A 5,004-nucleotide genomic window follows, 5' to 3' on the forward strand; every position below is an offset into this window, starting at 1 on the left:
GACTGTAATATCAACATCATGGTCTTCTCCTTCAATACTCATGCCTCCATGTTTCTCTGAGATGTGGTGATCCATATCATGTACTACCCTAGGGAGATTGGCGTATATAAAAATTGTGATAATAAAACCCTCATTCTATAGTTCATATGTATATTAATTGTGAAAATAATATAACAAAAAACTTACCAATGGATGATAATCAAACCCCCCTTCAATGTGACCATTCTCCCTACAATGTCTCCTAGTGTTTTTTATTTTGATTCTTCTTATCTTTAAGCCATTACAACTCTTGCAAGGACAATAACATTAGTCATTGACTTCTCTTTGAAAGTTAGACAACAATCTAGCGATTGTCTTCCTATTTTGATCAAATTCCCTTGTATTATCTGACGTGATCCTTCTTCATAGAAATAACTTATGCTTGTACCCTTATTGATTTGGTTGTGCTTAATGTTTATATATACACATATGGTTTTGAAAAAAAATTTAGTGTAATTAATGTGTATATCTACAAAACTATTAGACATGTACTTAATATTTATATCTACACATATGGTTTTGAAAGAAAAATTTGGTGTAATTAATGTGTATATCTACAAAAATATTGGACATGTTGTACTTAATGTTTATATCTACACATGGTTTTGAAAAAAAAATTGGTGTAGTTAATGTATATATCTACAAAAATGTTGGACATGTTGTACTTAATGTTTATATATGCACATTTGGTTTTGAAAGAAAAAATTGTTGTAATTAATGTGTATATCTACAAAAATATTGGACTTGTTGCACTTAATGTTTATATCTACACATATGGTTTTGAAGATGGTAGAATTATTGAACAAGGTCTTTCTTCATTGAACTGTATTAAAATCAACATGTTTTTCTTCAGTGAACTACATTAAAATGTGCCTACAGGTTATAGGGCAACTGACATATAAATATATTTTGACCATATGGTATCATTTGAGTGCTTTTTCATGTAAATATATGTTGCTTTTTTAAATCCCAATAAGTAAGTTGGAAAACCTATATAAATATGAAATAAATTTTATCTATTTTATCACTCTTTCTTCTTCACATTTCTCACAATATGATCTAACCTCACCTCTATAAATATGCTCCATTTATGTCTCCATCTACTGCATCAACACAACTCCCATTTCATATTAATTACTTATTTGGATTGTCTTTCTCCCATTCATATCCCCTCACACATTTGATCATTTGAGAAAATAAACTATTTGATTCCTTCTTGTATTCCTTTTACATTACTACTTCTATTTTAAAATTTATTTATCATTAAAAAAATTATTGATTTTTCTTTCCATTAACTAACTATTTTTTTCAATTAAAATAAATACTAAAGTCAAAGTGACATATCTCAAAATAAATTCGGCTATTTTTCTCTATTAAATTCAACACTAAAGTCTATACAAGTGACATATCTCAAAACAAACCCAAATGATCCAAATGAGCATAAGTCATGCATAGTCTCTTCCCTATTTACTTAAATTTTGAAAATAGAATTGAAAGTTATTGAGGATCAAACACCTATCCCAGATTTAAAACATAATGTGAAATTAATATTAGATATGGTACAGGTAGATATTTAGAAGTTTGATCAAAATTTAAGGCATGAGAGAGAGTTTGTGGCAATATACCATAAGGAGAATGAGCAACTTTAGAAAGAGACTACATGGCTGATACAACAACTAGACAATATAGAGGATATTATGGGAGCACTAGATAGAATCTAGGAAAGTGTTGTAGTAGGTACTATGACATTGGAATCACTCACAAGTGTCTTTGAGAATTTATAGTCCAAATATCAAGAGGACTGCAAGTTGTGCAATTTATCATGTATTGCATTCATGTTTTCTTTGACATTGCTTATAAGAGTGTTTCAAGGTTGGAAACTACTTCAACATCCTTTGCATGTTTTAGAGGTAATATCATTGTGGTGGAGACTTCTGCAAGGTAATGAGCCTTGTGATTATGGCATTTACATAGAAGCAAAACTTGCATCTTCAACTCCTTACACTCAAATCTTCACTAAAGTTATTCTTCCAATGGTGAGAATAGCTACTACAAATTCCTAGGAGTCAAGGGACCCTAAACCTATGCTACATTTTCTAGAGATATGGGAGAAGTTACTACCGACTTTAGTACTTCATAACATTTTGGATCATATGGTGATTCCCAAATTAATAGTAGTAGTAGATACTTGGGATCCTCATAGGGAGACTATGCCAATACATGCAAGGTTACATCCTTAGTTTCCATTATTGGGCCATCCTATGGAGACTTTATATCCATCCATTCATTATAAATTGGGGAATGTGCTTTATGCCTAGCATGCAAGTGATACATCTACACATGCAATTTTATCACCTTGGAAAATTGTATTTGATACTACAAGTTGAGAATAGTTGATTATTCATTTTATTGTACCTAATCTAATGATAGTTCTACATGAATTTGTAATCAACCTAGCTAATTAGCAACTATACCAATTTAACTAGGTTATGGTTTTTTTCTTCCTAAAAGATATCTTCTATGATATGTTTTTTGTAAAATTCCTAAATTTGTTATGCATTCTATGTCTATTTCCAATATTTTTTTGTTCTCATTTTGGTTTGTCTTGTAATTTCCTATGGGGTGTTCCTAGTTTCTTTCTACCAACTTTTTGTTGAGAACTATAGTTATAATGTTATTTTGATAGGAAAATTGAGGGTCCTATATAGGTCCTTTCTCTTTGAAAAATAAAATCACAAGTACAATAGGGGCTAGTAGAACTGGGGAATGGGCACCAGGGCATAAATAATCAATGATAAAAAAAACCAAGCTTACAAGCTTGGTATTAGGAAAAACCTTCTAGCAAGATAGGACTCCAACCACACCCCAAAAAAACCCCTACAAAAATAATAGGAGAGCACTTTAATGAGAGGGGTTTGGATAAAAAAATTCTTCCTTAGTTATCTCTTGTATTACTATCTCAAAAAAATGAGCCTCTTTGCATGAGAGACACAATTCTTAGAAATAGATGGTAAGTTGTAAAGACTTGAGATTGCCAAACAATACTTTCTCAAAATGACACTTAGGTGCTCCATATATAGTGCCAACTCTTGGTAATAGAGAGCCAATTCACCATGTGTTTTAGAAAGAGAATGAGGAGTTATTTTGTAATGTCCCAATTTCATCTTTCTCAACTTTGAATATATATTTTATGTTCATCTTTGATAATCCAAGAGGATTCTTTTGATATATATATATATATATATATATATATATATATATATATATATATATATATATATATATATATATATATATATATATATATATATATTAGGCTTAAACAGGTGTGACTCTTTAGATGTCCTTAGTTTAATTTTAATTTTAATATATTATGATTCAATAATAGTTAAACTATTTATAATATAATTAATTTATATTATATCATTTTAAATAATATTATTTATCATTTATTTAGTTTTTTAGTATTAATATAATATCAACTATATATCATTATAATATTTGATGTATTAACATAATATCATTAGGTTTCAATGGAATTGAGGACATTGGGTAAAGGAGGAGTGCAAGTTTCTTGGTAATACATATAATCACTAATATTTACTAAATATTTGAAGTGGTAGTATTCCATAATATTTGAGAATAGTGATTATGCAAGAATTAGTTAAAAAAAATTGAAATGATGTTTGTATCTCACAAAATCAATTTAAAAACCATATTTTAAGATATTAGAGTAGTTAGTAGAGATTCTTATGTAGATAAATCTAGGGAATACATTATGCTTAATGGCCCCACCAAAAGGGAAAAGTGTTAGTGTGATATACATCTATCACAGCATAGGTTAATGTTAGATATTTTATTTACTTTAGTTTCTTATTTGTAAATAAATAGGTTTCAATATAGTCCTTTAGAGTGCAAAGTGTCATCCTCTTCATTTGGAGTTTCTCATTCTTGATATTGAGGAGTATCCTCATGACTTGGAAGTTACACTTCATGGAAAATTGGTTGCTATCATATTTTCCTCATACTTTTTATAAAGGCAACTTTATTGCATTTGTAGATGCAAGTAAGGAATAAAATTTTACACTTGGTAGATGGACAAGTCGTATTCATTACATTTTCATTTGAGAAATAAGGGTTCCTTGAGTAGCTTGAAGAAGTTATTCCTATGTAGACATTTAATTTTTTTATGTAAGGAAACAAAGGTAAGTTTAACATATGGTGTGATAAATGCATAATTACACCAATAAAGAAACTAGTTGTGAGAAACATGGAATATTGTGATTTTGGAAAAAATGAAGTGTACATCTCCTAAGGTAATGCCTTCTTATAAAAAATAGCCCTTAAACTTCCTAGGTTATAGAGACTGGAAAGCACCTACATAGTTTAAGTAGGTTTGATGTTTTGGATGCAAGCTATGCTTGGAAGTCCATCAACATGTACAAATAGAGTCTCCTTTGATGTGCATTTGATGTTCTAAAATTATCATGTTTAATATTTTTTCTTGTAAGTTTATTATTTCGCCTTTGGTGGGCTTAGTGGGAATTATGTTCTTGGCAAGAGCTTTCTATAAAAGAGGCTTTAATCGGTAAGCCTAGTATATGTTTCTTCTTGATGATAGATCTCACTAAAAGATCATTAAAGTTTATTCAAAAGCTTTAAGCACTTGTTTCCCACAATCTTCAAAAGTATTTCCACCCTTTGATCTTCATAAGGGGATTGAGGGACAGAAGTTTTTCCTTTTCTTCATAACTAACTATCACCAAATAGTTGTGCACAAGAACTTCTAAGTTAAGTTGTTCATGTGTGATCCTTAAAGAAGCTTATACCCCTTGGTTTTCATAATGATAGCCAAGAAAAATATCATTTTCTTTTGTTGTCTGAGACACACATTGTCAAGCTGTAATACAAAACCTCCTAATTTGAGTTTCTTTCTAGAATGCCTTTAACACTGACCACAACTCC

This window comes from Cupressus sempervirens, chromosome 6 (assembly GCF_028749045.1).
Source record: "Cupressus sempervirens isolate cs-2001-9-10 chromosome 6, ASM2874904v1, whole genome shotgun sequence".
Taxonomy (NCBI): Eukaryota; Viridiplantae; Streptophyta; class Pinopsida; order Cupressales; family Cupressaceae; genus Cupressus; species Cupressus sempervirens.